Source organism: Podarcis tiliguerta (assembly GCF_965153285.1).
Source record: "Podarcis tiliguerta genome assembly, chromosome: 2".
NCBI lineage: Eukaryota > Metazoa > Chordata > Lepidosauria > Squamata > Lacertidae > Podarcis > Podarcis tiliguerta.
Window position 1 is genome coordinate 12,088,760 of NC_139535.1, and position 17,922 is coordinate 12,106,681.

Genomic DNA, 17,922 nt, shown 5'->3' on the forward strand with positions numbered 1-17,922 from the left:
TACCTTACGCCAGAAAAAGGAACTCGGACTTCACTTGTTTAACTTGGCCAGCTGGCAGCTGGAGCAACACTTTCTGCAGAAGTGTAAACGTGTGGCAAGAGTCTGTTCCAGTGGTTTACATAGGATACAGCTGTAGATGAGAGAGGAACCTGGCTGTTGCATGAGGCCAATGGCCTACCTAGTCCAGCATTCTCAAAATGGCCAGCCAGCTGCCTCAACGCCAAGCCCCGGCCTGAGCACCCGCAGCAAATGCACACGACAGCAGGACTTGGTTGCAACCCTAATTTGAGAGCAAATGCCATTAATGTTAATAGGATTTATGCATGAGGGAACATTGCCAGGGATTATTAGGTTTTAAAACTAAAAGAAGGGGGGGTTGGTTGGTTCAAGAGCATGGGTAGGCAAACTAAGGCCTGGGGGCCGGATCTGGCCCAATCGCCTTCTAAATCCGGCCCACGGACGGTCCAGGAATCAGCGTGTTTTTACATGAGTAGATTGTGTGCTTTTATTTAAAATGCATCTCTGGGTTGTTTGTGGGGCATTGGAATTTGGTTCCCCCCCCCTTTTCTTTTCAAAATATAGTCCGGGCCCCCACAAGGTCTGAGGGACAGTGGACCAGCCCCCTGCTGAAAAAGTTTGCTGAGCCCTGTTCAAGAGCCTTCTTTTAGTGCGGCTCTCCTTTCAGTCTGAGCTCCCTTACTGGCGACTGGCAGAAATCAAAGCGTTCATTTGCAGGCACTGGAAGCCGACGCTTTGGGAAACCGAAGGTTTGCATCCATCAGAGGCAAATTAGCCCTTTTTGTTGTTATTACAGTATTATTGTTGCAAATCCAGATGTCCGGGAACATTCTAGCACAGAGAGGGAGGGAGGGGGTTGTGATTCCGGCTTGACCCCCCCAGCCCCCTACTGATTCGCGGTCTCTTCCTCTCTTTAGGGGGCGCCAGTTTCGCGATGAATGAAGCGGGGGTGGGAATAGAACGTTGCAACATTTGGTTTCCAGGGACGCCTGCGCGGTCGCCGGGGGCGGGGGAGCATCCCCGGATCTGACGCGAGCGCTCCACCACGAGAGGGGAAATAAACAACAAGAGAAAAAGCGAGAGAGAGAGAGAGAGAGAGAGAAGCGAAGAGAAGAGATCAGCTGGCGGATGGGGGCAGGGAAGCGGCCGGTGTCTTGATCCAGGCAAGATCCGATGGGCGGCGGTGGGGCGCACGATCCGGTGAACTGCAAGGCGGGGGGGAAAGACAAAAGTTTGCGAATGAATGGGGTTTACAGCTGGGGAATCCCATTCAGGAGAGGCGGGGTGGCGAATTCTTCCACGACCTTAAGCTGGGAGCGTGTGGGACGAGGATGGGAATGGGTTTGGTTTGATGCTGAATGGGGCTTGATCGGGGATCCACAACAGAAATCATTCATATACGGATCTGCTGTGGCTGGAGAAGGGCCTGCAAGCAGTGGCGTAGCGTGGGGGGTGCAGGGGGGGCCGGCGCACCGGGCGCAACATCTGGGGGTTAGGGGGCGCAAATCCACGGGTTAGGGGGCGCAAATTACTTGCCTTGCCCCGGGTGCTGACAACCCACGCTACGCCACTGCCTGCAAGGGAGCCGGGAGGGTCGCGTCGACTTTTCCTTTCGGCCTCGGTTGAGGTTTCCAGGTATGGATACTGTATTTTTGGAGAGTTGCACGCGCAGAAAGGACTTTCCCTCCGGGGTGGCTGCCCAGCGCCCACCCCCCTTCTCTTAGCTGCACCGGCGAGAAAAGGCGAACCTGATGGAATTTTCCCCGCTCGGCAGCCCTTAAAGATACAGGAGCCCAAGCGGCTTTTATGACCCGGAGTTATTTATATATATATATATTATGGCTTTGCAATGAGGTTGTGTGGAGAGGGGACGCCTTAGTTTCTGGATCGCTGGGGAAAGAAAGGGCGGATTTCTTCCTGCCAGCGTTTTGCAAATTTACAAAAGGCACAAAAGAAATGTGGGGGGCGGGGGGGCGGTTATAGTCGTTTCGGCGGGGCAAATAACTCAGTGCCTACCGAAGGAAAAGTGGAGGAGGGCTTTTGTTCGCACCTGCTTTCGTTCTCTGCCGAGCTTGCCGGCTGCTGTAGTTATTTATTTGAACCACAGCTTGGTGCGCAAAGAGAGGCGCTTCGCAACATTAGCACCTGCACGTCTGGCTGCTGTTCAAATCGAAATGAGCAGAATCGCGCTTTGCTCCAATCCATTGGTGAAAACCCTGCTTGCAATCTCAGGAATGCTTCAGCCGTGCGGCTCTTTTGGTGCCAGCGTTGGATTTTCACAGGATCTCGCTAATTTTTGTGGCTTTGGGTGTGTGTGTGTGTGTGAGAGAGAGAGAGAGAGAGAGACACACACACACAGAGAGAGATTCATCTTTTTGGGGGAGTGTTGTGTTGCATTTCTCCATCGGTTTTATACCCCGCTTTTCCTCCCAAAGGAGCTCAGAGCGACGAACACACCGGCATTTCGACAACAGCAAAACCATAAAATAGTTTGATGCAATGGCAGGGTAGGATTAGTTACTGCTCTGGCCAACAGCCTGTGACTTTGAAGCTGTTCCTTTGCATTATGTATATTTAGGGGCTGGACAGGAGAGAGGAAATAAATCAAGTTTTGCAGTGCTAACAGGTTCTGCATCCCCACTAGGAAATTCTTCCCTTCTCCAAATGGTGAGGTAGCGCTGCTCAGTACTTACCTTCATTACTGTGCTTTTCACTTGCCTTAGCTTAGGTTGAGTACACACCCTAATCTTAAGGCACACAAATTTCGCAAACAGTCCTGGGCACTGCAGTTTATCTCTTAAGGTAAAGGTAAAAGGACGCCTGACCATTAGGTCCAGTCATGACTGACTCTGGGGTTGCGGCGCTCATCTTGCTTTATTGGCCAAGGGAGCCGGCGTACAGCTTCCGGGTCATGTGGCCAGCATGACTAAGCAGCTTCTGGCGAACCAGAGCAGCGCACGGAAACGCCGTTTACCTTCCCGCCGGAGCAGTACCTATTTATCTACTTGCACTTTGACATGCTTTCGAACTGCTAGGTTGGCAGGAGCAGGGACCGAGCAACAGGAGCTCACCCCGTCGCGGGGATTCGAACCGCCGACCTTCTGATCAGCAAGTCCTAGGCTCTGTGGTTTAACCCACAGCGCCACCTGCGTCCCTTATGGAGCTACAATTCCCAGCACCCGTAGCAAACTACAGTTCCCAGGATTCTTTTGCAGGAAGCAGTATCCTTTAAATGTGTGATGTGTGGGCACTCTGCTTTTCCTTCTCCTCTCTTCTGAGGATTGGTCAGCTATTCCATGCTTGCACCTTTAGGAACAAATAAGTCTTTCTAGAGATATTCTCTTGCCTCTTAAGCAGGGATTTCTGGCCTGGGGGAAAATGGATTCCTTTTTATAGAACTGATGATGAACTGGTCTGTGAATCAAGATGCAGCTCCTGAGGAAGGGTTATAGCTCAGTGGTAGAACTCTTGCCTGGTATATATAAAGTCCCAGGTTCAATCCCCAGGTATGGCTGGGAGAGTTTCTCTGCCTGAAATCTTAAGAACTGATAGTTGGTGTAGACATTACTGAGTCTGATGGACCAATAGCAGTTTCCTGCGTTCCCTCTGTCCTTTCTGGGACTTTCAATCCACCGCTTCTTTGCAGCATGGCCCGCCTGCTCAGCCTTAGCTGCCTCCTCACCCTAAGAGAGGGCACTTCCAGACAACCTGTTTATTGAGCATGCACACTGATTTGCTGGCAGGAAGCCTAGGTGAGGAGTTGCATCAGATTCAGGTCACACCTCCCAGTGCATGTCCTCCACCACTTTCCTTGTTGCAAAACACCCAGGCTATCTCCACGTTGCAAGCAATTATAATTGTGCAACCTGCATTTGGTGGGTTGCGGTTGCATCCCAGTCCCAAAAAAAAACTCCAAAAACTGGCGAGTCCAGAATTTGTTAGTGACAAATGTAGAGGCATGGGAGAAACTCTGGGATCTTCACACGAGATGGGAAGGACTTTCCCCAGGGCTGTAGCCATGGAATCAGATGCAGCAGGTCAGTTGTCGGTGAAGTTAACTCTTCAAGGAAACGACACACAACTCGGCAACACTTCACAGTAGGTCTTGCCCTGTGGAGCAGGTCCCTGCCCTCCACCCTTTCTAAGGCTCCTCCTCTCCTGGATGTTCCCCAAACTGCCTCCCTCTAGCCTTTGTTCTGCCCTCCTCAATATTCAGCATGTTCTTCGAAACCAGGGTGGAGGTGGGCTTGTCGCAGGAGGAGAGGGAGACCCCCCTGGATTCTTCAGCAGTATCCTGATTCCTCTCCTCTGCTTCAGCCTCAGAGTCTGAACAGCTCCCTGTCACATATTCTTCCTGCTCACTAAACCCAGTTGCTCCTTCAGCTTCTGGAACCTCCTCTCAATTTCCCCCTTCTCATTGGTGTCCTGCCGCCAATCCCTGGGCTCTGAGCCTTCCTCCTCTGGGGTTTCTCTTGGGGGTCCCCAGCTGGTGCCTCCCACCACTCGTGTTCTTCCAGCCAGTCCCTGACAGTGGGGGACTGGCCCCCTCAACAAAATGCCAAGCTATAATATCTTCTGTGCGTTCTCAGCTTTCATCTTTGAAAAGTCTTACTTACTGAGAAACCAGGAAAAATATGTTTGCTGCGTTCTACTTGGTAGAGAGTAAAGGGGCCCATGTCCCTCCCTCCAGATGTTTTTGAACTCCCATCAACCCCGGCCAGTGGCTATAGCTAAAGGAAGCTGGAGTCCAGCAACATCGGTGTTTTGTTAATAAGTGTGAAGAAACCGGGTTGAATGACCAGTACTTGGAACATTGGTTTCTAATTCCAGAATTGAATAGACAAAATAACTTTTGAACTTAACTGGACTGCACACGTTTTCTTGCCACCACTGGTTTTGCATGGGCTTTGTCCTGGGTCAATTGGTGCGCAACAACTGTGCAACATTTCTGTGGCCGTTTGTGGTTATGGACCTAAATTCCCTACACATTAAAAAAAAAAACAAGCATCTGACATATGAAAAAGCAAGATCCTGTACTGTGAGCAGTATAAATTTTGCACATTGAAATTATTTTTCATAACTTTGTTTTATTTTGCACAAAAGAACAGCTATGATTTTGCCCTTTTTTTTACTCCTCCTGAGACACCTGCATGCGATTTGTGCTCACGTGCTTTCAAGCGGAGTATTTGCAGCTAAAGACTTGCTCTGGGGCCACCTTCTGTACTCTGTGCTACAGCAGTATTTATTTACTAACTTAGTGCATTCATACCCCCCTTTTTTCCCCCAAGGAGCCCAAGGTGGCATGTATGGCTCTTCGCTCTTCGTTTACTTCCCGCAACACCCCTGAGAGGTAGAATCATAGAATCATAGAGTTGGAAGAGACCACAAGGGCCATTGAGTCCAACCCCCTGCCAAGCAGGAAACACCATCAGAGCACTCCTGACATATGGTTGTCAAGCCTCTGCTTAAAGACCTCCAAAGAAGGAGACTCCACCACACTCCTTGGCAGCAAATTCCACTGTCAAACAGCTCTTACTGTCAGGAAGTTCTTCCTAATGTTTAGGTGGAATCTTCTTTCTTGTAGTTTGGATCCATTGCTCCGTGTCCGCTTCTCTGGAGCAGCAGAAAACAACCTTTCTCCCTCCTCTATGTGACATCCTTTTATATATTTGAACATGGCTGTCATATCACCCGTTAACCTCCTCTTCTCCAGGCTAAACATGCCCAGCTCCCTTAGCCGTTCCTCATAAGGAATCTTCATAAGGTAGGTTAGGCTGAGAGGAAATGAGAGGCCTGACATCACCCAACGAGCTTTGTGGCTGAGTGGGGATTTGGCCCTCTGGTCTCCCAGGTCCTAGTCTGACACTTTTACACCTGTGCTGCACTAGCTTGCGCCCTGGGTGCAATCCGTACTATGGTAGCTCAACATCCACCTTCCAAGGGGGCTGTTTTATTGAGCAGTAAATAAATGAAGGGACGTGGGTGGCTCTGTGGGTTAAACCACAGAGCCTAGGACTTGCTGATCAGAAGGTTTGAATCCCCGCAACGGGGTGAGCTCCCGTTGCACAGTCCCTGTTCCTGCCAACCTAGCAGTTCGAAAGCATGTCAAACTGCAAGTAGATAAATAGGTACCACTCCAGCGGGAAGGTAAACAGCGTTTCCATGCGTTGCTCTGGTTTGCCAGAAGCGGCTTAGTCATGCCAATAAAGCGAGATGAGCACCACAACCCCAGAGTTGGCCACGACTGGACCTAATGGTCAGGGGTCCCTTTACCTAAATAAATGAAGGAGCGTCTCCACCCCCATCGTCCAGCCCAGACACTGAGGTCCTTCTGGCAGTTCCCTCACTGCGAGAAGCGAGGTTACAGGGAACCAGGCAGAGGGCCTTCTCGGTAGTGTCACCCCCCTGTGGAACGCCCTCCCTTCAGATGTCAAGGAAATAAACAACTATGTTACTTTTACAAGACATCTGAAGGCAGCCCTGTTTGGGGAAGTTTTTAATGTTTGATGTTTTATCGTGTTTTAATATTCTGCTGGGAGCCGCCCAGAGTGGCTGGGGAAACCTGGCCAGATGGGCAGGGCATAAATTTATTATTATTATTTTATTATAAAGTTGTTTATGCGGTCATTGGGACACATGCATGGGAAGAGGCAACTGAACACCTCTGCCCCAATCTCCTCTTTTGACTGCCGTAAACTAATGTTTAAAGAGTCATATATTTGTTGGTGGGAAAATACTGCAATCCTACTCCACCCCCCCCCCCAACTGGCACCCAGGATATGATATGATAATTTTAATTGCTGTTTTAACTGTTGTTCCATCTTAATGGGGTTGCATTATTGCACATTTTAACTATGGATGTTGCAATATTTTGATGGAATTGTTCTAGCATGTGTGTTGCAATTGGTTTTATACCTACTAAGAAGAGGTTTGGGGACAGGGGTGGCGCTGTGGTCTAAACCACTGAGCCTAGGGCTTGCTGATCTGAAGGTTGGCGGTTCGAATCCCCGCGACGGGGTGAGCTCCCGTTGCTCAGTCCCTGCTCCTGCCAACCTAGCAGTTCGAAAACACATCAAAGTGCAAGTAGATAAATAGGTACCGCTCCAGCGGGAAGGTAAACGGCGTTTCCGTGCACTGCTCTGGTTTCGCCAGAAACGTCTTAGTCATGCTGGCCACATGACCCGGAAAAACTGTCTGCAGACAAACGTCGGCTCCCTCAGCCTATAGAGCGAGATAAGTGAGCAACCCCAGAGTCGTCCGTGACTGGACTTAACTGTCAGGGGTCCTTTACCTTTACCTTTTTTTAAGAAGAGATTTTGGCAGTCTGAAGACATATGGTCCACCCACCTTTCTGAAGCTAAGCATCATTGTGTCTGGTCAGTGCCTGGGTGCATGAGCTCCTTGGTAACCACATGAACACCATCTTGGGTTCCATGATTAAAGAAAGCGGGGGACATAAATGCAAGAAAATGAACTTCAGAATATTATGTACACTTGCACTGATGGCTGAAGTTTGCTTGGAAGCACCACTTGGCATAGAATCTCAGAGTTGGGTCATTCCAAGAGCTATCTATTCCAACCCCTGGCAATGCAGGCATGATTCGGTTCAGTGTGGTATAGTGGTTAGGATGTTGGACTAGGACTCTGGAGACCAGGGTTCGAATCCCCACTAGGCCATGAAGCTCACTGGGTGACCTCGTAGCCCAGGGGTCAGCAAACCTTTTCAGCCGGGGCCGGTTCACTGGCTCCCAGTCCTTGTGGGGGGCGGGCGGACTATATTTTGGGGAGAAAATGAACAAATTCCTATGCTCCACAAATAATCCAGAGATGCATTTTAAATAAAAAGGACACATTCTATTCATGTAAAAACACCAGGCAGGCCCCACAAATAACCCAGAGATGCATTTTAAATAAAAGGACACGTTCTACTCATGTAAAAACATGCTGGTTCCCGGACCGTCTGTGGGCCGGATTTATAAGGCGATGGGGCCTGATCCGACCCCCATGTCGTAGCCAGACACAGTCTCTCAGCCTGATTTGTTGTGAGGATAATCTAGAGATGGAGAGCTCCTTGGATAAAAAGGTGGGATAAAAATGCAATAAATAATGAGGATGATGAAGATGAGTGACCACAGCTAAAGAGCAGATTGAGAGATGGTGAGCTAACGGAAGGAAAATGAGCCCCGATAGCTCAGTTGGCTGGAGCATGGTGCTGATAACGCCAAGGTTGCAGGTTTGATTCCCGTATGGGGCAGCTGCACCTTCCTGCATTGCAGAGGGTTGGACTAGATGACCCTCCAGGTCCCTTCCAACTCTATGATTCTACCAGTGTTGCCATCTTGGCAGGGAGTTCCTGACAAATGAACAAGCCTGGGTGTGAAATGTCTGGAAGGAAGTTGTTTGGGAGGGACCAGGACAGGGGCGAGGAACCATTGGGCCTCCAGATGTTGTTATTAGTATAAAATATGTGTTTATTTAAATTTATTCTATCCCGCCCTTCCTCCCGAAGCTGCCCAAGGCGGGAGATGCACACATTATAAAACAATTAAAAGATCTGAAAAGGATCTTGTTGCTGCTGAACAACATCTGGCATGAGCTCACGCAAGCATACCCAATGGCTAGGAGGGACGGGAGTTGTAGTTCGAATGAATTTATTATTTTGGTCACAGACCAGTTCCAGCCCACATACAATATCAAGGAAGTCACAAAACACGATAGGGATACATTTGAATTTGCAATTAGGTATAACAGGGACAAAACGGATATAGCAACAGTTAAAAAATATATATAAATTAAAACTTGGTCACCAACATACAGAGGTACCTCTGGATATGAACGGGATCAGTTCCGGAGCCCTGTTCGCATCCTGAAGTAAATGTAAGACGTGCATGCGTGGGTTGCATTCCGGCGCTTCCGCACATGCGCATGACGTCATTTTGAGTGCCTGCACATGCTCGAGCGGCGAAACCCGGAAGTAATGCGCTCTGTTACTTCCGGGTTGCTGCAGAGCGCAACCCGAAAATACTTAACTTGAAGCTGCTTCAACCTGAGGTATGACTGTCTAGCCTAAAATGATCATTTAAGGCCTTAATCATTATGATAGCACAGCTTGTTCCTTAGGTTTTATGGCAATCGCACAGAATTTGGCTACCCTTAACGTGATCTCAGGATCCTTGACGGGAGTTGTAGTTCAGTAACATCTAGAAAAGGGACGCGGGTGGCGCTGTGGGTTAAACCACGGAGCCTAGGACTTGCCGATCAACGGGGTGAGCTCCCGTTGCTTGGTCCCTGCTCCTACCAACCTAGCAGTTCGAAAGCGTGTCAAAGTGCAAGTAGATAAATAGGTACCGCTCCAGCGGGAAGGTAAACGGCATTTCTGTGCACTGCTCTAGTTCGCCAGAAGCGGCTTAGTCATGCTGGCCACATGACCCGGAAGCTGTACGCCAGCTCCCTCAGCCAATAAAGCGAGATGAGTGCCGCAACCCCAGAGTCGGCCATGACGGGACCTAATGGTCAGGGGTCCCTTTACCTTTTACCTTTAACATCTGGAAATGGAAAAAACCCAAAACAAAACCCAAATTAAGAGAGGGCAAATCCCACTGGGTTCTTCTGTGTGTTTGCTTTCTGGCACCCTTGTGGTGTCTTGTTTCCATCATCCACCCAAGAAGAAGTATCTTAACACTTATTTTATGCTTTCTCTTTGGGACAATCTAGAAATATGCTTCGCTCGCTGCAAACAACCCCCCTCTTGCTTCTGAATCTGTGTGGCTGATTCACTGTTTCTCCGTGTCGGTGTGTGTTTGGCGGGTGTGTTGTTGCTGTTAATTTGGCGTGTGGCTCCATGCCCCGTCTTGTTTACTGTTGCGTTCCTCTGCTGAGCCAGGTGTAATGTTTCACTGGAAGGGAACAGATATGATTCAGGCAAAAAGGAAGCAAATTGAAGCGCCACTGATTTCGGCAAGAGACTGGCAAGGAAAGGGGGCAGTGGCTGAAGCTTTTGCTGTGCCATCGACGCTAGGAAATGAGAATGTGTGCAAAGCACAAGAAGCACAACCCCTGGTTTGATTCTGTGCCCAGTTTGAGGTGCTTCTTGATTTGGGAACTGGGGGTGCAGAGGACTGCATCCCACCCACAAGAGGCTGCTTGTATGCTGCGGTTGTCATACGCTCTGTCCCCACCTCACCCCATCTGAGATGCGTAGAATCGTAAAATTGTAGAGATGGAAGGGACCCCACAGGTCATCTAGACTAACCCCCTGCAATGCAGGAATCTCAGCTAAAGCACCCATAGCAGATGGCCCTCCCACCTATGCTCAAAGACCTCCAAGGAAGGAGAGTCCAGAACTTCCCAAGGTTGAACCACTGTTGAACAGCTCAGAAAGTTCTTCCTGATGTTCAGCCAGAATCTCCTTTATTGTACAGTGGATGCTCAGACGCTTCAGGTTACAGGCACTTCAGGTTACAGACTCCGCTAACCCAGAAGTAGTACCTCGGGTTAAGAACTTTGCTTCAGGATGAGAACAGAAATCGTGTGGCGGCAGCGGGAGGCCCCATTAGCTAAAGTGGTGCTTCAGGTTAAGAACAGTTTCAGGTTAAGAACGGACCTCCAGAACGAATTAAGTTCATAACCCGAGGTACCACTGTATCTTGAATCTGTTGTTTTGGATCTAACCCCTCCAGAGCAGGAGAAAACAAGCTTGCTCCCTCTTCCATGTGACAGCCCTTGAGATATTTGAAGAAGATATCCTATCTCCTCTCAGGCTAAACATCTTCCACGGTAAACATACCCGGCTCCCATGACCGTTCCCCATAAGGCTGGCTTTCCAGACCTTTGATCATCTTGGTTGCCCTCCTCTGCACACCTTCCGGCTTCTCAATCTCCTTCTTAAAAGTTCTGTTTTGCTAGAAAAGGAGCTGCCCGAACTCAACATGAACGCCTCCCTCGTTCTCTAATAATGAACTGAGTTCTGGTGAGTTCCGGCTGCAAAAAAGCCCTGCTTTCTGGGTCATTATTAAAAGAAATATGCTTTTGGAAAGATGCATGTTTTTCCTAGTGTAGCGCTGGTCTTTTTTTTTTTGTACTGTTTGCTAGGCTCTTTCTTCTGGGGCTTTGAATTGTTCATATATTTTTAATATTGTTAGCATTTTAATGATATTATTCTGGGGGATGGAACGGAAGGTGCAGAATAAAAATATTCTCATAAATTAGTAATGGCAGTTTTGAGATGAGAACGTTTTAGCAATAGCATATTATATTGGAGTAGCATTTTTAAAAAGTAGCAACGCATCCTGCTTTTATGTGCAAAAGGCTCCCTGGTTGGCTTACAAATACCCTGCTCTGGAGGGCAGGACTCGAAGCAATGGCTTCAAGTTACAAGAAAGGAAATTATGACTAAACATCAGGAAAACTTTCTGACCGTAAAATCTGTTGAACAGAGAGGTTAGGCTGGCCTCAACTAGAGCCAGGGCCTTCTCGGCCGCAGCTCCAATCTGGTGGAACGCTCTGTCACAAGAGACTAGGGCCCTGCGGGACTTGATATCTTTCCGCAGGGCCTGTAAGACAGAGCTGTTCCACCAGGCCTTTGGTCAGGGCCCAGCCTGACCCCCTCCTCTGGCAATCTGCACAGAATCTTGCTTAATGGTTGCCATCAATTTGATTTTAATTAATTTTTATAATGAAAAGTTTTTAGAATGTTGGATTATTTTGACTGTTGTTAGCCGCCCTGAGCCCAGCTTTGGCTGGGGAGGGCGGGGTATAAATAAAATTTATTATTATTATTATTAACAGTGGGACAGCTTGGAAGGTTGCGGACTCCCTCTTCCTTGGAGGTTTTCAAGCAGAGGTCGGATGTCCATCTGTCATGGGTGCTTTAGTTGAAATTCTTGCATTGCTGGGGGTTGGACTAGATGACCCTTGGGGTCCCTTCCAACACTAATTCTATGATTCTACGAATAGAACACACTTTCTGGCTTAGAATATAAAACAGTAGTTTTCCCCTCGGCCCAGTATACCAGAAGTAGCATGTCCACCCCCATCGTTCTGCCCGGACACTGAGGTCCAGCACTGAGGGCCTTCTGTCAGTTCCCTCACTGTGAGAAGTGAAGCTACAGGGAACCAGGCAGAGGGCCTTCTCGGTGGTGGCGCCCGTCCTGTGGAACGCCTTCCCATCAGATGTCAAGGAAATAAACAACTACCTGACTTTTAGAAGACATCTGAAGGCAGCCGTGCTTAGGGAAGTTTTTAATGTTTGATGTTTTATCAATTTTTTAATCATTATTGATAATATTCTGCCGGGAGCTGCCCAGGTTGGCTGGGGAAACCCAGACAGATGGGTGGGGTATGTATGTACAGTGGTACCTCGGGTTAAGAACTTAATTCATTCTGGAGGTCTGTTCTTAACCTGAAACCGTTCTTAACCTGAGGTACCACTTTAGCTAATGGGGCCTCCCGATGCTGCACAATTTCTGTTCTCATCCTGTGGTAAAGTTCTTAACCCAAGGTACTATTTCTGGGTTAGCAGCGTCTGTAACCTCAAGCGTCTGTAACCCGAGGTACCACTGTATGTATAAATAAATAAACATTATTATTATTATTATTACTATTACTATTGCTGATGGTCTTGGTAGACCACATAGAGAGCCATCTTAAATCCATTTACCTGGGAATAAGCCTGGCTTCCTTTTCTGTAACCTTCTCCAGCTTGGAGGGCCACATCCCATAATGCACAACCTTCAGGGGACCACATAGACATGGTGGGTGATGCCAAAAATGCTCTACTCTCCATTCAAACAAGTAAAGAGGGATTATTGAAGTTCAAAGATGCATTCCTTCCAGGTATAGTCAGTAGAGGAAGAAGCCAGTGGGAGATGCAGGTTGTACCAAGTCTCAAGGGCCAGATAGGCAGGCCTGGAGGGCCGCATTAGACACCCACCCACACCCTGGCTTTGAGGTTCCCCATGCCTTGTGCTCTGTAATCCTTTGCCTGGTGCCCTTTCTCCTTCTGCAATTACGGAAGAAGTTTACCTGGTCATTGTGTGACTTTTTATAAATCTCTGTTATGATCTGTTTAACTGCCGGGAGTTCTTCTGCGTTCTGTCTTCTGCGCTCTTCTCAGGCTTTTGTTCCTGTGGCTGGGAATTGTGAAGTAACTTTAATTGGAGGGTGAGTCATCGAGGTTGGCAACGTGGCCAGATGCCAGCAAGAAAGCAATTATAAGGGAGCAGAGAGGAAGCTCTCAGGACTGGCTGCTGAGGCCACAATGGCAAATGGGTGGCAGAATAGAATCATGCCTACTCTGTTGAATTGGAAGGGGACCCTGGGGTCATCTATTCCAACCCCTGGCTATACAGTGGTACCTCGGGTTACATACGCTTCAGGTTACATACACTTCAGGTTACAGACTCCGCTAACCCAGAAATAGTACCTCGGGTTAAGAAATTGTGCTCTGGTGGCGCGGCGGCAGCAGGAGGCCCCATTAGCTAAAGTGGTGCTTCAGGTTAAGAACAGTTTCAGGTTAAGAACGGACCTCCGGAACGAATTAAGTGCTTAACCCAAGATACCACTGTCCTGGAATCTCAGCTAAAGCATCCATGACAGGTTTAAAACCTCAGCTTAAAAACCTCCAACCAGTGTAAAAAGCTCAGCTTTAAAAGCTAATCGCCAAGCGACACCTTAGGTTACGGTCACCACAACAGAATGTCTAGGCGCCTTTCTCTCCCCCGCCCCCCAAGTGAAATTTTTAATTGATATTTATTTGCTTGGAAGTAAGCCCCCGCCAGAGGGGCTTTCTTACCCTCGAGAAAGTGCGCCGCAGATTGCATCTCACGCAGCAGCGCAGAGGCAAAGTTTGCTGCCCCGTGAGCCAGCTGATCCGCAGGGCAGCGCAGGAGCACAAGGCCACGGGTGCAGAGTTGTGCCTGACATTGGGGTGGGGGGTGGGGGTGGCATTAGGGATGCAGCACACATGATGCCACGAGCATTTCATGTTCCATGTGTGATGGCTGTTGCATCAGGAGAGGCTGACCTGATCTGTGCGGCATCTCTCAACACTGCCCGGCCTGGCATGACATCCAGGAGAAGCCCGGCAGAAGAAGAGTTTGGATTTGATATCCCGCTTTATCACTACCTGAAGGAGTCTCAAAGTGGCTAACATTCTCCTTTCCCTTCCTGCCCCACAACAAACACTCTGTGAGGTGAGTGGGGCTGAGAGACTTCAGAGAAGTGTGACTGGCCCAAGGTCACCCAGCAGTTGCGTGTGGAGGAGCGGAGACGCGAACCCGGTTCACCAGATTACGAGGCTACTGCTCTTAACCACTACACCACACTGGCAGCCAGGGACAACATCCTCAGCCCCATGGGGTTGGCACCCCGGCACAAGACACATGTCTTTTGAGTGCAGTGCCTCAGCACCCCCTAGCCAGATGGAGATGTCAGTCGCATCCAGAGTTCTACCTGAAGGAGCATCTCCACCCCCATCATTCTTCCCGGACACTGAGGTCCAGCTCCAAGGGCCTTCTGGCGGTTCCCTCCCTGCGAGAAGTGAGGTCACAGGGAACCAGGCAGAGGGCCTTCTCGGTAGTGGCACCCGCCCTGTGGAACGCCCTCCCATCAGGTGTCAAGGATGTTTTATTGTGTTTTTTAAATATTTTGTTGGAAGCTGCCCAGAGTGACTGAGCAAACCCCATACTAAGAATCATTTTACAGAATTACGGTTCCAATCGAGGGTGGTGTATGGTTGGTACGGCAAAGTACTGTACAGTGGATGCTTGCGAACGTGATCTGTGCGGGAGGCATGTTCGCAACCCACAGCATTTGCAACCCACAGGGCTGCGTCTGCACACACACGGGTCGTGATTTGGCACTTCTGCGCATTCATGAGCTCCGAAACCCGGAAGTAACCCATTCCGGTACTTCCGGGTTCGGCGCGGTGCACAACCCAAAAACACGTAACCTGAAGCATCTGTAACCCGAGGTATGACTACGAGGAGAGACTTTGTCTGTGTGGGCAACCTTGCGTAGAGGACCTGTATCACTACTTATTGCAATGCCGGCTATATATAGAACCAAGAGACCGAATTATAAAACTCCTGCTTACAAATGGAACACACCCGAACAGGGCGGAAAGGGTGAAATGGCTGCTGAGTGATACTGATGACTTTGTAACTTATAAAGTAGCACTATATACGTTGGCAGATAAGACGATCACGAGAAAAGAACTACATAAAATAGCGGTCAGTTGTGAAGGTGATTACGGACATTTGAGCTGGCACATTCTAACTGAGACTGGGCAAACCCAGCCAGATGGGCGGGGAATAAATAATAACTTGTTGTTGTTATTGTTGTTGTTATTTGCACGTGGTTGCAACATGACCCCTGGGGGTTTTGAATACAGTGGTGCCTCGGGTTAAGTACTTAATTCGTTCTGGTGGTCCGTTCTTAACCTGAAACTGTTCTTAACCTGAAGCACCACTTTAGCTAATGTGGCCTCCCGCTGCTGCTGCCACGCAATTTCTGTTCTCATCCTGAAGCAAAGTTCTTAACCCAAGGTACTATTTCTGGGTTAGCAGAGTCTGTAACCTGAAGCGTTTGTCACCTGAAACGTATGTAACCTGAGGTACCACTGTACTGCCTCCAACGAAGGAGAGCCCACCAACTTCCAACGGAGTCCATTCTTAAGTCGAGCAGCACGGGTTTTTCTGTAAAACTCCGTCGGGGTAGCGAATCCACACAACTCCCACCAGCCACAGCTAGCATGCCCATAGGTCAGGGCTGATGGGAGTTGTAGTTCCACAGCATCTGGAGTTTCCCACCCCTGCTTTTACGATGCTGAGAGAAGACTGAAGTTTTCACGAGGCCAGTCAAGATATTGCACATGATAATAACAATAATAAATTTTTATTTATACCCCGCCCTTCCCGGTTCAGAAAACCGGGCTCAGGTTGTTAGGGCGGCTAACAACAAATTTAGAACACTTAATTGATGCAACAAAAAGCAGCATAAAGTACATTATAAAACGTGAATAACAATACAGTAAATTCAGAATTCAAAAATCAATTTAGGGGGGAAATCCATCCAATAAACATTAGGTGATCAACAGGGCTAGGTGGATAAATTAGTCCTATTTGGGTCAGTGAGGAGACCGGGGAGAATTAGCTATGGGATCCCAGAGCGAGTAATCTTCATAAAGAGGAGAGAGGGAGGGAAGGAAGTGGAATAAAAGATCAGGCTAAGTTCAAAGACATGAGCATGCATGTCTGTCTGATATTCCGCCCAAATAGGCATATAAAGTAGAGCAGCTAATTATAATACTAGCTAATCGTAATATTAATTAGCTTCATTCTGTGCAAAGAAGGGAAAGAAGAGGCTGCCGCTTTAGCTGGGTAATCTTATTTCTGCGCAGTCCCCTATGTAAAGCAAGCTCGCAACTGACAACATGTCTCTCTGTACTGTATTTGCACTAGATTGCAGTCGTGCTTCTTTTACGAGGTTTTAAAGACAAGGACGGGGTTGGGGAGTGAAGGCCAGCAAAATGCACGAGAGAGCCTGCCCTCTTCCCGTCCAATCGCTGACTGCCTTTTACCCAGTGGGGGAGGGGAAGGCACTCTGTGCATGTTCAGAGCAGCTCCTTTTTTGTGCATGGGGAGCCTGGCCTGCTGTGTGGGAGCAGAGCGAATCCAGGTGGGGCTGGAGAGGGGTATTGGCAGGTAGAGCAAGTGGAGGTGAGCAGAAACGCACACAACCCTCCCAAGTAATTAGAAAAGTAGCTCAGGTTTGCAAAAGGGCTGGGGAAGAAATCTAGACTCCAGAGCACGATTTCTGTTCTCATCCTGAAGCAAAGTTCTTAACCTGAAGCACTATTTCTGGGTTAGCAGAGTCTGTAACCTGAAGCGTATGTAACCTGAAGCGTATGTAACCCAAGGTACCACTGTACTCCTAAAAAACTGCAGGTTATTACAATAATCCTGTCAATGTTTTTATCTGTTTACAGTTTATCTGTAAATATTCAATAATCCATTTCCATTCTTTTATAAAAAGTTTGTTATATTGATTTCTTATTCTTCCGGCAACTTTTGCCATTTCTGCATATTCCATAAGTTTTTGTATCCGTTCTTCCTTTGCTGGGACTTCTTCTTCTTTCCATTTTGGTGCAAGTAACATTCTTGCCACTGTAGTCACATAGATCAATAAGTTTCTATACAATATAAATAGTTCTGTCCCTATAATTCCCAAAAGATAAGCTTATGGGTTGTTGTTTTTTACAAAGGTTATTTTAAACACCCTTTTCAGTTCACTATATATCATCCCCCCTCTTTCTTTTTTCCCTTTCTCCTTCTGTGATGAAACTCCTATTTGGGGACTTCCCTGGCTTTTTTCTGGCCCATGTAGGACCAGTCTGGATAGTTAGCCTTGGTGAAGACTTGACGTTTTTTTCCCCCCAAAAAGTTTTTGATTTGAGTTTCTACTGAAAGGAGGCTGCATTTTAATGTTGTATTTTACTCTTGTTTTTTAAGTTGTATTTCAATCAATTGTTTTATATCTGGTGTTAGCCGCCCTGAGCCTGGTCTTGGCTGGGGAGGGCGGGGTATAAATAAAATTTATTATTATTATTATTATTATTACAGTGGTGCCTCGCAAGACGAAAAGAATCCGTTCCGCGAGTCTTTTCGTCTTGCGGTTTTTTCGTCTTGCGAAGCAAGCCCATTGACGGAGTAGCGCTATTAGTGCTATTGACATTTTAAGGGCTAAAAACGGCTTTTTAAGGCTTGGGGGATTAGCGGTTTTGCTGCTAAAATGCTTTTAGCAGCTTAGCGATTCAGAAAAAGGGGTTTTGGAACAGAAAACCCCCCCCAAAATTTTCGTCAATTTTCGTCTTGCGAAGCAAGCCCATAGGGAAATTCGTCTTGC

At 48.1% G+C, this 17,922-nt stretch overlaps 1 protein-coding gene across 1 annotated transcript in view; it reads left to right on the forward strand.

Annotated features, from left to right (window-relative positions):
• The first annotated feature begins 1,051 nt into the window (after positions 1 to 1,051).
• The window catches only part of PPT2 (palmitoyl-protein thioesterase 2), a 48,448-nt gene continuing 31,577 nt past the window's right edge, over positions 1,052 to 17,922 (forward strand). Inside the window, exon 1 of the mRNA XM_083426860.1 lies at positions 1,052 to 1,181. The gene's annotated coding sequence lies outside the window, so the exon portion shown is untranslated. The remainder of the gene's footprint in view (positions 1,182 to 17,922) is intronic.